At 44.2% G+C, this 17,844-nt stretch overlaps 1 protein-coding gene across 1 annotated transcript in view; it reads right to left on the bottom strand.

Moving 5' to 3' along the window:
* The window catches only part of LOC140487258 (uncharacterized), a 190,306-nt gene that overhangs the window by 163,128 nt on the left and 9,334 nt on the right, over positions 1 to 17,844 (bottom strand). The gene's annotated exons all lie outside the window — the stretch shown is intronic.

The raw sequence follows: 17,844 nt of genomic DNA, 5'->3' as shown, positions 1-17,844 counted from the left end.
TCTGCGTGGGTTTCCTCCGGGTGCTCCGGTTTCCTCCCACAGTCCAAAGATGTGCAGGTCAGGTGGATTGGCCATGCTAAATTGCCCGTAGTGTTAGGTAAGGGGTAGATGTAGGGGTATGGGTGGGTTGCGCGTTGGTGTGGACTTGTTGGGCCAAAGGGCCTGTTTCCACACTAAGTAATCTAAAAATCTAATATGTTGCCTAAAGGGTAATCACCAGGAAAATGGAACAGATTAATGCTGCAATCCAAAATGTGTTGTCCTGGTTATTATGCTCAGGAAATTACGTTAAAGATATAACATACAAACATTTATATAATTGTTATTTAACTTTACAAAAGTGTGGATATGCATATCTTTGGTTACTAAATAGTCACATTTAGTGTTTAAAGCACAGCATTGTGCACACCGTGAGCATACGTGCACAGTCACAGCTCCTTGAAATCTCCAGGGTGTTCAAAATGCTTATTATTAAGATTTTGGTTTGTAAATTATGATCCTAGTACCTCCTCTAGTGAAACGACTGGCCAGTGAAAATACTTCTGTAAATATCAAGTTGATTCTTAATTTCACCAGGATAAATCAGACAAATTGATTGAGGAATTTTGTTATGAGGAAAGGAGACCACATTCGAAATGTTAACATTGATCTCATTTCATAGATGCTGCCAGATCTGCTGAGCTTGGACAGCAGCCTCTGTTTGTTTCTGGTTGAGAAATTTGCGGGGGGGTGGGGTGGGCTGCTGTTTGCAAGTTGATTAAATGTGTTTGCAACTCAGATGACAATAAACAAACAGTCAGCAGTACTTTCCTATTAAGTCCAGAAATGGGAAAGATTAAAAGGAGGCATTAAAGTATCCTGTCAAAGTGGGAAAACCCAGTAGCTGTTCCAAGCAGTTCATCGGCTGCTAGTGAGCAACCACACAGTAGCACTGCTGCCTCACAGCACCAGAGACCCGCCTCAGGCGACTGACTGTGTGGAGTTTGCACGTTCTCCCCGTGTCTGCGTGGGTTTCCTCCGGGTGCTCTGGTTTCCTCCCACAGTCCAAAGATGTGCAGGTCAGGTGAATTGGCCATGCTAAATTGCCTGTAGCATTAGATAAGGGGTGAATGTAGGGGTATGGATGGGTTACGCTTCGGCGTGTCGGTGTGGACTTGTTGGGCTGAAGGGCCTGTTTCCACACTGTAATGTAATGTAATGTAATGTAATCTAATCACACAGGGTCAATGTGGATTTCAGCAGTTTCCTAATTTCCTCTCCCCCCCACTTTATTCCAGTCCCAAACCTCCAACTTGGCATCGCCCTCCTGACCTTTCCATCACCTTTCCCATCTATCTGCTCCACCCTCCTCTCTGACCTAAACCTTCTCCTTCACCTTCATCCACCGCATTCTCAGCTACTTTCCCCCAAGCCCAACACCCCCTCTCCCATTTATCTCTCAGCACCCCCCGGCCCAGGAGGAGGAGGAGATTATGGGGATTAGAAGCAAGAGCAGTGTGGTGACTCAGATGTTACCCCTGCCCTATGCCCAGTCCTTCAATCATGCATAATTACTGCAGATTGATGGCCCTCCCACCACCTCTTCCAAACTGCAAATTCCTGCTACATGGAAGTGAAATAGTTGCATAAGTGGCCATTCCATCAGCCCACCTCACTGAGATCACTTTTCACCTCCAGGCCTGGAAGATTCTGGCCTCGAAAAACACACATTGAAAAGGCATTACAATCTGAACATTGGCAAGAAATTACTAATTGGTGGAAGCTTACCAGGGCCTAAACAATTTGGGCTATGTTGAGGTTTTTGGCAGAATCAGATGAAAGTCTGCTGACGGCCATCTCGATATTGTGAGCAACACCCTGTATCTCTAATGCACCTGCCTATGGCAACAGGACCATCCTCAGTTTGAACTTTCAAGTTTTGGATGAGGTAGGCAGGGAGGAAGTGCAGGGCCTAGTCACGTCTGGAGTGTTTGCAAAGAGGGGACTATAAGTGATTCCCTTTCAGCTGGGTGTCTTCTGGCACTGTCATGTCTCTTTATGAAGAAAAGGCACTAGGTACGTGCCAGATTCCCCATCACCCTGTTGCCATGACTTCAGTCTTGAGAACAGTGGCAGGGGCAATGAAATGCATGTGTGTGCAGCTCTCCAGCAGACCCTGACGTTACAGCACCACATGGCTCTCAATGGCAGTCGTTAACCTTTCCATGGAAGCAACCATATAATTGCATGCTCGAGGTCGCCAGGTCCTCAAAGTGTAGCTGCATTCCACTTACCTATCTGCTGTTCTTGTTCCTCACAGTCCATGTGCATAAGGTCACTGATTGCCAACATCAAACTGGAGCTGAGCAGGTTTTTGATCTATGGCAATCCTGAGTACCAGCAGCCTGGGCATTTGTTTTCCCTTGGCCAGTTGCAGAGCTGTCACTTCAGATGCTCAATAGATTATGTTCGCAAACATTTTCAGACTAACCTTCCCACTGGTGTGTCAGTATCTGAGGTACTGGGGGGATGCAGAAGATAACCTTGCCAGTGTTTCCTCTGAGTCGATAAATGTAGCACTGGAAAAGCACAGCATGTCAGGCAGCATCTAAGGAGCAGAAGAGTCGAAGTTTTGGGCATAAGTCCTTCATCAGGCACGTGGATGGAGAAGGGGGCTAAGAGATAAGAGGAGTGGGAGTGGGGCTGGTGGGGGGGGGGGGGGGGGGGAGGTAGCTGGGAGGGTAAGAGGTAGATGCAGGTGGTGGGTAATTGTGATAGGTTGGTGGGGAGGATGGATTGGATAGATAGGAAGGAAGATGGACAGTAGGACAGGTCAAGAGGGTAGTGCTGAGTTGGAGGGTTGGATCTGGGATGAGGTGGGGGAAGAGGAAATTTGGAAACTAGTGAAGTCAAATTCAATGTCATGTGGTTGAAGAAACCCAAGATGGACAATGAGGTGTTCTTCCTCCAGTTCTCGGGTGGCTTTGATTTGGCAGTGGAGGCGGCCCAGGACTTTCATGTCCTTGGAGGAGTTGAAGTAGTCAGCCACAGAGCAGTGGGGCAGTTTGGTGTATACTTCCCACCCTCTCCCCTCCCAGCCCCACCTCACCCCTCTACTTATCTCTCAGCCCCCTTACCCTGCCACATTCCTGACGGAGGACTCATGCCTGAAACATCGACTCTCCCACTCCTTGATGCTGCCTGGCCTGCTGTGATTTTCCAGCACCACACTTTTCGACTCTGGCTTTCCAGCATCAGCAGTCCTCACATTCTCCCAATGCAACGAATGACACTGACAGTTACAGTACAATTAAGACTGATACTTAGTTGGTGGGGCTTGGATGTCTCAGCATCTCTAGTCAGGAACAATTCTAGTCATCTTTTACAAGAAATACCATTCTGTTCTCTTTGGGGTTTGGAGGCTGATGCTGGACACCGCTCCACTCTATTGAGTTCTTTCTGCCCTTTAGTGGGCTATCTTCACTTGAAATGAGGGGAAGGGTAGGATAGAATGAGGTAAAAGTTGAGTGCACAACTGTTAGTGTTGGTACAGGTTGGTATAAGTTGACAAGGAGTCCTGTGTGAGGGAATCATCAATACAGAGGCTTTGCAGAGCTAGTGGTATGGGAAAGAGAGGGGGCGCGGTAAGAAAACGAGGAAAGCAAGTTGTCAATTTTTGCAATTGTGCAAAACAGCAATAGTAAGTGTGGCAGACTGTGACTCTTGGTGGGAGGTACCAAAGAGAAGGTTATGGCACTTAACTGAGAGTAGTGGAAAAGGTCACTGACCGTCTTGCAACTCTGCTGATCAGTCCTCCAGATCATGAAAACCATACTTGCCAGGATGATGACCTTGGACCAGGCTGCTAGAGTTCTGTGCTGTAGTGTCCTCTGCTGGTCCTGCAGCAAGAGGAATCCTTGTCTGCACTACCTCCTCACATGGGTCCCTCCAAGTCCCTGTTGGAGAATCATGGTGCTGTATCCTCCTTCTTTGACATTTTCAGACTATCAAGCAAGGCAGCTTCAGAATGCCAGTGCTTCTGGGTGCAGAGCTGCCTGTTAGGTATGGCACAGGGACCAGGTTTATCAGCAGATATCCGCTGTGTGGAGAATTGTTCTGGGAACAGCAGGTGCTAGAATGGGGATGGAATGAGAGGGATGCCGTAGAGATGGGTGAGGTAGTTGTTAGGTGAGTTTAGTAAGAACTGATGAAGCCTGGTACAATTACAGCATTTAAAAGGCATCTTGTTGGATACATGAATAGGAAGGGCTTAGAGGGATATGAGCCAATTGCTGGCAAAAGGGACTAGATTAGGCTAGGATATCTGGTCAACATGGACAAGGTGGACTGAAGGGTCGGTTTGTGTTCTACATCTCTATGACTCCATGATTCTATATGCGGTGAGAAATCCCACGAGGCCTCAGGACAAACAAATGCTTCAAAAGCTTTAACTAACACACACACACACACACACACACACACACACACACACACACACACACACAGACAGAGTGGTTAGCACTGCTGACTCACAGCACCAGAGACCCGGGTTCAATTCCCGCCTCAGGCAACTCTCTGTGTGTAGTTTGCACATTCTCCCTGTGTCTGCGTGGGTTTCCTCCGGTTTCCTCCCACAGTCCAAAAATGTGTAGGTTAGGCGAATTGGCCATGCTAAATTGCCCGTAGTGTTAGTAGAAGAGGTAAATGTAGGGGAATGGGTATGGCTTTTCGGAGGGTCAGTGTGGACTTGTTGGGCCGAAGAGCCTGTTTCCACACTGAAAGTAACCTAATCTAATAACTAAGATTCAGCCCAGTCTTGCAACATGAAATACAGGGCCATTTAGATACAAAATTGGCTCAAAAGTAGGAGACAGATGGCGGTTGCTTTTCCGGACTGAAGGCCTGTGGCCAGCAGTATGCCACAAGAATCCATTAGGTGGATCCACACATTTTGTCATTAATATAAATGATTTAGATGTGAATATAGGAAGCATGTTACCTCAGAGTAACAAAGGGACCTTGATCAGATGGGCCAATGGGCCAAGAAGTCACAGATGGAGCTTAACAGAGATAAATTTGAGATACTTCATTTTGGTAAGCCAGGGCTTGTATAGTTAATGGTAAGGTCCTGGGGACTGTTGTGAATAAAGAGACCTTAGTGGGCAACTTCATCGTTCCTTGGAAGTGGAGTCGCAAGGTAGACAGGGTAGTGAAGAAGGTGGTTAGTATACTTGCCGTTATTGGTCAGTGCATTGAGTACAGGAGTTGGGAGGTCATGTTGCAAGACATTGGTTAGGCTACTTTTGGAATACGGTGTTCAATTCTGATCTCCCTGCTATAGGAAACATGTTGAGAAACCTGAAAGGGTTCAGAAAAGATTTACAAAGATGTTGTTGGGGTTGGAGGGTTTGGCTGAATATGCTGCTAAGGGGCGACCTTATAAAATCATGAGGCATGGATAGGGTGAATAGTCAAAGTTTTTTTCCCAGGTTAGAGGATTCCAAAACTAGAGGTTTAAGGTGCATGGGGAAAGATTTAAAAGGGACCCAAGGGATAACTTTTTCACATAGAGGGTGGCGCATGTATGCAATGAGTGGAGGCTGGTACAATTACAACATTTTTAAGAGGAATCTGGATGGGTATATGAATAGAGGGATATGGTTCAAATGCTGACAACTGGGACTAGATTTATTAAGGATATGAAAGGTGTGTTTTCATGCTGTGCATCTCTAGGACTCATACCACTTGTTGGCAGGGCACAGAGCAGCACTGTCACATTTGGTTCAGAAAGTGGTAGCTTCAAATTTCATTTCATTGAATTCAACATGTCAGTGCAGTGTTAAGGGAGTGCTGCAAAATCAGAGGTACTGTCAATGAAATAAAACATTAAACTGAAACGGAAACGCGGGGCAGAATTTAATGCCTTGTCCAAAGATCAGGATGGAGCTGGATGAATCAATTTCTTGGGTGGGAAGTCAGGGAAGGGGTGGAAAACTTGTACCCTTCCAGTCTCCCTCCAATTAGTTGTCTATTTCAATTAGACAAGTGTCCCTACTCACTGAAAAGGCCAATTCTATGCAGTACCTTGTCTACCCCATTGGATGATCCTACATGCCCTCTAAACCAATCCCTCTAACTCCCTGCCACCCATTTGCTGGATGCTGCCTGATGAGGCCATCTCACTCATCTCTATCCTGACCCTGTCATGGCTGCTCTTTGCTTCTGATCTCCTACAGTACCATTGATGACCATTGTTCATACCCAACAGTGCCACCGAGCAGTTGCTGCCTTTGGCTAGTTGCCAACTTGTGGAAGCAGGATCTTTATCTGGAAGGCCCTGGGAATGCTGGTAGAAGCTAAGATAGGGCTGGTAAGGGCCTCATTAGGATTAAGTCCTAACAAAACTCCTGGATGTGGCTGTGGTGGATCTCCATTTGGTGACCACTGCAGTAGTCATTAAATACCTTCGCCTGGGTGGACATAAAAGCTCACGTGGAAGTCCTTCCTACTGTCGTGACCAATATGTATCCCTCAAAACACACCAAAAACAAAATTAACTAGAATAGATTTTCTGCTCACTTATTGCAATGCTGTTTCTGGGGGTTTGCTGTGCTCAGTCTGGCTACTAATATTTTACATTACATTTGTAATAAGCAAGCACTTCACTGGCTGTTGAGGGCTTTAGAATATCCTGATGCTGCCAAAAGCATTATATAAATTCTTATTGCTATAATTAAAAATAATGAATAAAGAAAAATATTCCAGGAACATCAATCATAAATTTAGTTGCAGAACTCAACATGTCTGATGAACCTTTTCAGGGTGATGTTACTATGTTAAGGTTACCCTAAACTTAACATAGCTCTAGGTTAGCTCAGTCTTGACATGAAAGCAAATGATTTTCGTGCTTGTTTTCTTAATTGGTACCTCTGACATAATATCAGTTTGGTCATTTGTACCAGATGTCCTAACACCAACTGATGATTATACCTGTCAGAGTTGTATCCTTAAAGATGGAAAGACTGTTCCAAAACCTTACTTTGGTTTTCAGATTCCTTGGTTTACATTTTGCATGTTGCCTCACTTCCTACTATTATCTAGCCTTCCTGCATTGCCACCTGCAGGGAAAGCCCACCAGATTAAGTACTTCGCAAGTGAAGGAGCCTTCCACAGCTCCATGTACAGAGATCTCTCCCCACCCCACCAGGAGCTGTTGGCTTGTTAGAGGCTGACAGAGAGGCACTGTTCAATGGTTCCACTGGGAAAACAGTGATATCGGCTGGTAACACACACAGAGATCTAAGATTGCTGAAGCATCCACGCCACCACAGTATTACTGCTGATTGTGGCACTTGATTCACAGGGATGGGGTAGCAGGGCAAGAGAAGAAGATATCAAGGACATGGGGGTGGTGTGGCTCCCAGCAACCAGCCCCTGTTGCTGATGCTGGGTCCCCTAAGACTCTAAAAATATCCAAATTCCAACATGGGCAGATGAGGCTTTAAAAAGCTGATGCTCATGATGAAAGTTGCTGCCACCATCCTCTTTAATTTTAAGAAACTATAGGACCTGCCTACTCCAGTGTGTTAGAGGAAAACCACTCATTTACAACAAGGCCTTTAAGTGGTCAACAATTGGCAGCAGGGCAAAAAGGATATCCAAACGCCTTCCCACCCTGGATTTCCTCAGAGCAGGGCAGGAAGGCATTGATGTCCAATACTGCCATGCTCCTACCTGATGAAATGCTCCTTGTCATCAAACTCACCTCTAAAGAGGAGATTCAATTCCACCAAATAAAATAAATGCTTTCCTTTGAAGGTGCAGCTTCAAACTTCCTCCTCTATAAAGTGCTAGAGTCCACTTTTGAAACAGATCTGCTGTAACAAAATCCAAACTGCTGGTCCTCTAAACAGTGCAATTATTGGGTCATATCATAGCTCTTCAATGAAAATACCATGTGACTTTCCCTTTAGGGAAGGTGAAAGTAGGCAGTATGACTGAGTGCTGGAAAAGCACAGCAGGTCAGGCAGCATCCGAGGAACAGAAGAGTGGATGTTTCAGGCATAAGCTCTTTTATCAGGAATGACTAATGCCCGAAACGTCAACTCTCCTGCTCCTCAGATACTATCTGACCTGCTGTGCTTTTCCAGCACCACGCCTTTCAACTCTAATCTTCAACATCTGCAGTCCTCACTTTCTCCCAATATGACTGAATGGACAAAGCGTTGTCACTGGATATGAACATCAGCAACATTATTCTGCACTCACCTATTTGGTGCTAAGATCTCACTCTCAATTCTTTTGAATAATATTAAATCTTTTACAGGCCTTCAGAACTGCCATAACCTACCATGCTATGCTTGGGGAGCATAGTATTTCCTTGAGCCTATTGCTAGGTAATGTAAACCTCCTCAACAGGCTGTGCAGTTGCATTAGAGGTTCTGAAAGCCAAATTGTCAGCCTGCACAGCTTTGTGTTAAACCTGGGCTTGTGGTGTTTGCCCAAATGACCCCTGTTGGCATTTTGTAATATTTGCTTTACCAGGCTTAGACAATGGATAAGGGTCGCTTAAGGCAGTTCACAGCCATTTATCTTTCTTTACCTGCAGCTTGTCTTGGGCCTATTCAATGTTTAGTTATAGAAGGCATATAATATCAATATCTTTTAAAAATGCACTGTTCTTAGATAACAAGATTTATGGCAAAATACCCTTAAATACATTTGCCCGGCATAATTACCAGAACTTTCGGGAGTTCACCCGACGAAGGAGAGCAGCACTTCGAAAGCTTGTGATTTCAAATGAACCTGTTGGATTATATGGACTAAATGAACCTAGTGTTGTGACTTCTGACTTTGTTCACCTCAGTCCAACACCAGCACCTCCACAAAATGACAAAGTGTGACATAATCTACTTTGGAGTGAGAAAGCAAAATTGGAACATTTCTTAGTGGTGAGAGATCTGGGAATTGTGGAGCAGCAAAGAAACTAGAGGGTCAAGATATGCAAAGGGAGAAAGACATTAGTGCATAGGGCAAAACATAATCAAAAGGCTAATGGAAAGTTGACCTTCATTTCAAGGTGTTTGGAATATTGTGATGTGTGTGGGAAGAACAGTATGCTTCAGTTGTAAAGTATCTTAATCAGATATTCCATATGGCACATTGTGCTCAGTTTTCAGCAAGGAATGTAAGGAATGATGTACTGTCTTTGGAGCAGGTAATCTGCAAATTGCGCAGAATGATTACAGACCTAAAGAGGCAAACTCTGAGAATAGGTTGCATACATTTCTCTCATATTCCTTTGAGTGTACAAAGTTGAGAGGGTGTTCTAGTCTACAGTAAACAATAACAAAAGGATGAAAAAGGATGTATACTGATAAATTATTTCCTTTAGTAGAAAAGCGAGAATAGGCAACATAATCTTGAATAAACAAAAAACTAAAATTGCTGGAAAAGCTCAGCATTTTTAGAGAGAAATCAGAGTTAACATTTCAGGTTGAATTACCCTTCTTCAGAACTTCCGGTTTTTATTTCTGATTTCTAGCATCTGCACTACTTTTGATAATTTTGAATAAGACTATGTAAGAGTGAAATCAGAAAGCACATTTTCACCTAAAATGTGGTATCAATCTCAAATTCTTTTCCCTACTAGACTGCGCTTGTTGGACAAGTGTAGTAATATCCTCAATCCAACCATCTTCAGCTTTCTCATCAATGACATTCCCTCCAACATTCAGTCAGATGTGATGGTTGCTCAGATCTATTCATAACTCCTCAGATACTGAAGCAGCCCGAACCTTCAGGCAACACGACTTGATTTCAATCCCAGAACATGGTGACATCAGCCATGGTTATGGATTCTAGCCGTGTCTAGGGATTTTGATTTTTATGTACAGGTATCCCCCACTTTCCAAAAGTAGAATGTTCCTTTGAAACCTTTCGGAAGCCAGAATTGTGTCAAGCAGTTAAGCATTATTAGATTAGCTAACTCTGCAGGGGCATGGGAACCCAGACTGTAGCTTTAGGGTGCAGGACCTGGAGTGTAGGGAGGTTAGGAATATGGCATCAATCTTAAAGGAGGGTGCCTGTAAACAGAAGAGTGGCTTGAAGTGTGTATACTTTAATGCCAGAAGTATACGAAATAAGGTAGGTGAACTCGCAGCGTGGGTTGGTACCTGGGACTTCGATGTTGTGGCTATTACGGAGACGTGGCTAGATCAGGGACAGGATTGGCTGTTGCAGTTCCAGGGTTTAAATGTTTTAGTAGGGTCAGAGGTGGGGGTAAAAGAGGGGGGGGGTGTGGCTTTGCTTGTCAAAGATAGTATTACAGCGGTGGAAAGGAAGATGGACGAAGATTTGCCATCTGAGGTAGTTTGGGTTGAGGTTAGGAATAGGAGAGGTGAGGTCACCCTGTTAGGAGTCTTTTACAGGCCTCCTAATAGTCCTAGAATCGTTGAAGAAAGGATTGCGAAGATGATTCAGGAGAAGAGTGACAGTAATAGGGTGATTGTTATGGGAGACTTTAACTTTCCTGATATTGATTGGGAAAGCTATAGCTCAAGTTCGTTAGATGGGTCAGTGTTTGTGCAATGTGTGCAGGAGAGTTTCCTGACACAATATGTAGATAAGCCAACAAGAGGTGAGGCCATACTGGATTTGGTTCTGGGTAACGAACCAGGCCAGGTATTAGAACTAGAGGTAGGTGAGCACTTTGGGGACAGTGACCACAATTCGGTGATTTTTACTCTAGTGATGGAGAGGGATAAGTGTGTACTACAGGGCAAGAGTTAAAGCTGGGGGCAGGGAAATTATGATGCGTTGAGGCATGACTTAGGATGTGTGGATTGGAAACGTAGATTCCAAGGCAAGAGCGTAATTGATATGTGGAACTTGTTCAAGGAGCAACTATTGAGTGTCCTTGATAAGTACGTACCTATCAGGCAGGGAGGAACGGGTCATGTGAGGGAGCCGTGGTTTAATAAGGAGTTGGAATCCCTTGTTAAATGGAAGAGGGCGGCCTTTGTAAAGATGAGGCGTGAAGGTTCAATAGGGGCGATTGAGAGTTATAAGGTAGCCCGGAAGGACCTGAAGAGAGAGCTAAGAGCAGCAAGGAGGGGACATGAGAGGTCCTTAGTTGGTAGGATTAGGGAAAACCCTAAGGCTTTCTATAAGTATGTTAGGAATAAAAGAATGACTAGGGAAGGAATAGGTCCAATCAAGGATAGTAATGGGAAGTTGCGTGTGGAGGCTGAAGAGATTGGGGAGGCGCTGAATGAATACTTTTCGTCAGTATTCACTCAGGAACAGGACATTGTTGTCGATATGAATACTGAGGTACGAATAAGTAGAATGGATGGCTTTGAGATATGTAGAGAAGAGGTGTTGGAAATTCTGGCAAGGGTGAAAATAGATAAGTCCCCTGGGCCTGATGGCATTTATCCTAGGATTCTCTGGGAAGCAAGGGAGGAGATTGCAGAGCCATTGGCCTTGATTTTTGTGTCCTCTTTGTCGACAGGAGTAGTGCCAGAGGACTGGAGGCTAGCAAACGTGGTTCCCTTGTTCAAGAAGGGGAGTAGGGATAATCCTAGTAACTATAGGCCAGTGAGTCTCACTTCTGTTGTGGGCAAAGTCTTAGAGAGAATTGTAAGGGATAGGATTTATGCACATCTGGATAAGAATGATGTGATCAAGGATAGTCAGCATGGTTTTGTGAAGGGCAGGTCGTGCCTCACAAACCTTATTGAATTCTTTGAGAAGGTGACTAAGGAGGTAGATGAGGGGAAAGCGGTAGATGTGGTATATATGGATTTTAGTAAGGCGTTTGATAAGGTCCCCCATGGTAGGCTACTGCAGAAAATACAGAGATATGGCATTGAGGGTGAGTTGGAGGTTTGGATTAGGAATTGGCTCTCTGGAAGAAGACAGAGGGTAGTAGTTGATGGCAAAGGTTCATCTTGGAGTGCCGTCACTAGCGGTGTTCCGCAAGGATCTGTTTTGGGACCATTGCTGTTCGTCATTTTTATAAATGACCTGGAGGAAGGGTTAGAAGGTTGGGTGAGCAAGTTTGCGGATGATACGAAAGTCGGAGGAGTTGTAGACAGTGAGGAAGGATATGGCAGGTTACAGCGGGATATAGAGAAGCTGCAGAGCTGGGCCGAAAGGTGGCAAATGGAGTTCAATGTAGCTAAGTGTGAAGTGATTCACTTTGGTAAGAGTAACAAAAAGATGGATTACTGGGCTAATGGTCGGATACTTGGTAGTGTGGAAGAGCAGAGGGATCTTGGTGTCCATGTACACAGATCTCTGAAAGTTGCCACCCAGGTAAATAGTGCAGTGAAGAAGGCATATGGCGTACTGGCTTTTATTGGTAGAGGAATTGAGTTCCGGAGTCCTGATGCCATGCTTCAGTTGTATAAGACTCTGGTGCGGCCGCATCTGGAATATTGTGTGCAGTTTTGGTCGCCATACTATAGGAAGGATGTGGAGGCACTGGAACGGGTGCAGAGGAAGTTTACCAGGATGTTGCCTGGTATGGTAGGAAGATCCTATGAGGAAAGGCTGAGGCACTTGGGGTTGTTTTCATTGGAGAAAAGAAGGTTTAGGGGTGATTTGATAGAGGTGTACAAGATGATTAGGGGGTTAGATAGGGTTGACAGTGAGAACCTTTTTCCACGTATGGAGTCAGCTATTACAAGGGGGCATAGCTTTAAATTAAGGGGGGGTAGATATAGGACTGATGTTAGGGGTAGGTTCTTCACTCAGCGAGTCGTAAGCTCATGGAATGCCCTGCCAGTAGCAGTAGTGGACTCTCCCTCTTTATGGGTATTTAAGCGGGCATTGGATAGGTATATGGAGGATAGTGGGTTAGTGTAGGTTAGGTGGGCTTTGATCGGCGCAACATCGAGGGCCGAAGGGCCTGTACTGCGCTGTATTCTTCTATGTTCTATGTTCTAATGTGCAAACTCCACATAGCCAGTCGCCTGAGGCTGGAATTGAACCCAGGTCTCTGGTGCTGTGTGTCAGCAGTGCTAACCACTGTGCCACCGTGCCGCCCATTATGTTATATGGGAAAAAGTTTGCTGCTTTTCATAAAAGCGAAAATGTTCTTCAGATTCGTGAAAACAGGTAGTAATGGAGGTCTTCCATTAAGGTAGAGTGGCGTAAAGCCAATGTTCAAAAAGTGGGGGAAACCTGTGTATGGAAATTCATTCCCACTTAGATGTACTTGTTGCCTGTAACTGACACACTTCTGTCTCTAGACCAGATGAACTTCAGAAATTCAAGAAGACAGTTCACCATTACATCTCAAGGATAATTAGAAATAGGTTCTAAATGCTTGCCCAACCAGAAATACCAACATCCAGTGAGTGAATAAAGTACAAAAGTTTGCAATTTCATCAATGATCAAATCAGGTTAAGGAATGAATGAACCTAAACATTAGAGCCCAAGGTTTAGAAGAATGTTAAGATTCATAAGGAGGAGGTATTAGATGTTTTAGCAGAAACAAAGGAGCAGAAGGACAATCTGAATGCAGTGTACAAAATGATGGGCAGCATACATAGGATAAATCTTGGACACATCTGTCATGGGAAAAAGGTTCTCAAGGTTTACAGCGAGGAATAAGTGATTTAGAGGCGGGTAGAGATTTGCAATACACTGGTTAGAGGGTGGTAGAGACAGGTACACTCATAACATTTAAGAAACGTTTAGATGAGCCAGACCTCAGCAGGTAAATAGCATTAGTGTAGTTTGGTATTCGTTGGTCAGCATAGGCATTAGATTTATACTTCATTTTTAAGTCTCCTCTCTTCATTCCATAACTTTTGTTACGCTCACCTGACAAAAAAAATCTGTCCGTCTCAAACTTGAAAGTTCTAATTGATCCTTGGACAGTACAGAATTCCAGATTACCTTTACCTTTTGAGGGATAAAAGTACATTCTGATTTTACTCTTGAATGACTAATTCTAATTCTTCCACCAGAGAGCATATTTTGTGCATGCGTAGGTTGTCAAATAATTTCCATATTTTAAAGTACCTCAATCAGAATTAATCTCCCTCAATATTGAGTGATTAGGTGAGGGTTGATATGATTTGGAGTTTGGCAACACTCACGACAGGCCAAGCATACGAAATGCTGAATTAAAGAGATCTAGAATTGCTTGCAAATCTCTTGTAGAGTGGGCAGTGACATCGCATTATTCACAAAATCTTAGATTGTCTATGTCTATGGTGTCCAGATTAGATTTGGAACAGTCGAGGCAAAACACAAATGTTGACATGAAAAGCCTCTGCAAGGTTAAAGTCTTAGTATACAGAACAGCTTTTGTCATCATACCTTTGCTCCAGTGAGACCAGGATTGTGTACTTATGACCAGCACTAACAAAATTTCAACAGCATTGCCTTTACTGCACCCTTTGGATGCAAAGTGAGGATTGCCAAACAAATATTTGTGACTTTTCTGAGGCCACCAACACAAACATATAGGCAAAATTCCTGGAAAATCAACTGTGGTGGACTGGACACTGTCTGAATGTTTGAATATAACCTCTCCCACTTGGTGCTGTTTCCACAATTCTGAAATGGCCAGCCTTCCAGAGAAATACAAATAAAATTTAATAAAGACATTCTGAAGTGTGGAAGCACTGTCATTAATAACTGTGAGGAGCTTCCTACCAGTTGTTAAAAATGGAGACAGTTTATTCATCAAGCATCATCACGCTTTGAGTCACAACATCTTGATAATGGAGGCAGAGCAGTGACGAAAGGAAAGGAACTAAATCCTGCTTTCTGAATTTGACACACTAAGGGACTTCCAGCATCATGTGCCCAAAGCTCCAAGTTGAGACCAGGCCTATTCACTCACATGAAAACCGATGCCAAAAACCTGTCACTCTACAAAGAAGTCATTCTTGACTCAAGGGGCAGACAATGATTGTTCTAATGAATATTCACTGCATTCATTCACCATTTGATTCTTCCAAAGGCACAGTACCTCTACCAGAATGGGATCTGACGAAAGGTTATGCATAACTGCAAAGTACCATCCTTTCTATTCTCATCTGAGACCTCTTGAGATTTAAAAAACTGACAACCTTCTGTGCCTGTGCATTTAAATGGATTTTCCTGACTGCAGGAATGAATCTGTTTCATTATGCTCTTTCTGATGCCTTCACTTGAGGAACATCAAGTATGAATGTAATATCTTTTGCTACTGTATGTGCCCAGTGATCAGGTGCCAGCTCCTCTAGTAGCATCTCGGGAGCAAGAGAGTCGATGTTTCGGGAATAACCCTTCTGCAGGAATCCCTGAATAAGGATTATTCCTAAAATGTTAACTCTCTTGGTCCTCAGATGCTGCCTGATCTGCTGCGCCACACTTTATCGACTCTGATCTTCAGTCCTCTCTATCTCCTAAGCAGTTCCTCTCAGGCAGCAGCCAATCTAAAACAAGAGTTATAGCAGATCTTTGAGGCTATAGTGTACCATTCCAGCCTCTTGCTGATCTATCATCTGCCACGTTGCAGAAAGAATACCTTAGGAAATATGTTCCCTCTTCCAGTTAATTCAGAACAGTCTCTGAACTGCTAAACTGGCTTTGTCAGGATCATTCACAATCTATTGCAATTTGGCAAATGATCAACCAGCCTCAACACTGTTAGGGTGTAGGTTTGCTCACGGAGCTGTAGGTTTGATATCCAGGTGTTTCATTACCTGGCTAGGTAACATCATCAGTGGTGACCTCCAAGTGAAGCGAAGCTGTTGTCTCCTGCTTTCTATTTATATCTTTCTCCTGGATGGGGTTCCTGGGGTTTGTGGTGATATCATTTCCTGTTCATTTTCTGAGGGGTTGATAGATGGCATCTAGATCTATGTGTTTGTTTATGGCGTTGTGGTTGGAGTGCCAGGCCTCTAGGAATTCTCTGGCATGTTTTTGCTTAGCCTGTCCCAGGATAGATGCGTTGTCCCAGTCGTAATGGTGATTTTTTTCATCCGTGTGTAGGGCTACGAGGGAGAGAGGGTAGTGTCATTTAGCCCTATACACGGATGAAAAAAACCCACCATTTCGACTGGGACAACACATCTATCCTGGGACAGGCTAAGCAAAGACATGCCAGAGAATTCCTAGAGGCCTGGCATTCCAACCACAATGCCATAAACAAACACATAGATCTAGATGCCATCTATCAACCCCTCAGAAAATGAACAGGAAATGACATCACCACAAACCCCAGGAACCCCATCCAGGAGAAAGATACAAATAGAAAGCAGGAGACAACAGCTTCGCTTCACTTGGAGGTAACCACTGATGATGTTACCTCGCCAGGTAATGAAACACCTGGATATCAAACCTACAGCTCAGTGAGCAAACCTACACCCTAAACCTCAAGTTGAGCTACAAACCTTCACAAACCTTGCAATCAACACTGTTACAATACCTTAGGGTAATTTAAATTGTTGAGGTATCCCTTTGTTGCTATCAGTGGCAAAATCCAGCAACAACCCAGATGGCGACCACTCCACTCTCCATCCACACTTTAAAAAGTCAGATCACAATACTGTGTTCCTCTGCCCAACTTACAAGCAGAAGTTGAAACATGAGTACCCAGTACAGAAAGTAGTGCAGTGCTGATCTACAGTGGAAGAGCTTCTGCAGAACTGCATGGAATCAGTGAACTGGTCTATATTCAAGAATTCAGCGGCCAACCTAGACTAATGTACCACCACTGTCATGGACTTCATTAGCAAGTGAGTAGAGGGATACATAACAAAGAACACAATTTGGAAGTCCCCAATCAGAAACCATGGATGCACCAGGAATTTATTGCTTACTGAAGACCAGGCATGCGGTAAAAGTTCAAGGTAGATGAACAGAACCTTTATAGGAAGTCCATTTATGTCCTTCCTAAGGCCAGTGGAGATGCCAAGAGGCTAAGTTAGAGTCCCAACCTGACCACAGGAAGACCCATTGACTGAGGCAAGATCTACGCACACAATGGGCTAATCTTTGTGATTTTTATAAATAACTTAGATGAGGAAGTGGAAGGGTGGGTTAGTAAGTTTGCCAATGACACGAAGGTTGGTGGAATTGTGAATAGTGTGGAGTGCTGTTGCAGGTTGCAACGGGATATTGACAGAATGCAGATAAGTGGCAGGTGGAGTTCAACCTGGAAAGTGTGAAGTCATTCACTTTGGAAGGCTGAATTTAAGTGCAGAATACAGGGTCCTTGTCAGTGTGGAGGAACAGATGGATCTTGGGGATCATGTCAATAGATCCCTCAAAGTTGCCAACCAAGTTGACAGGGTTGTTAAGAAGGCATATGGTGTGTTGGCTTTCATGAGCAGGGGGATTGAGTTTAAGAGCCTCGAGATTATGGTGCAGCTCTATAGAGCCCTGGTTAGACCACACTTGGAATATTGTGTTCAGTTCTGGTCGTCTCATTATAGGAAAGATGTGTAAGCTTCAGAGAGGGTGCAGAGGAGATTTACCAGGATGCTGCATGGACTGGAGGGCATGTCTGATTAAGAAAGGTCGAGAAAACTAGGGCTTTTCTCATTGGAGAGAAGAAGGATGCGAGGTGACTTCATAGAGGTGTACAAAATGATGGGAGGCATAGACAGAGTGGATAGCCAGAGACTTCTTCCCATGGTGGAAATGTCTATCATGAGGGGGTATAATTTTAAGGTAATTGGAAGAAGATTTAAAGGAGATTAGATTAGATTCCCTACAGTGTGGAACAGGCCCTACAGCCCAACAAGTCCACAACGACCCTCTGAAGAGTAACCCACCCAGACCCAGTCGCATATATTTACCCCTGACTAAGACACCTAACACTATGAGCAATTTAGCATGGCCAATTCACC

This window comes from Chiloscyllium punctatum, chromosome 16, assembly GCF_047496795.1.
Source record: "Chiloscyllium punctatum isolate Juve2018m chromosome 16, sChiPun1.3, whole genome shotgun sequence".
NCBI classification, from domain to species: Eukaryota; Metazoa; Chordata; class Chondrichthyes; order Orectolobiformes; family Hemiscylliidae; genus Chiloscyllium; species Chiloscyllium punctatum.
Note: the sequence above shows the minus strand (reverse complement) of the source record. Positions and strands in the feature narration are given on the sequence as shown.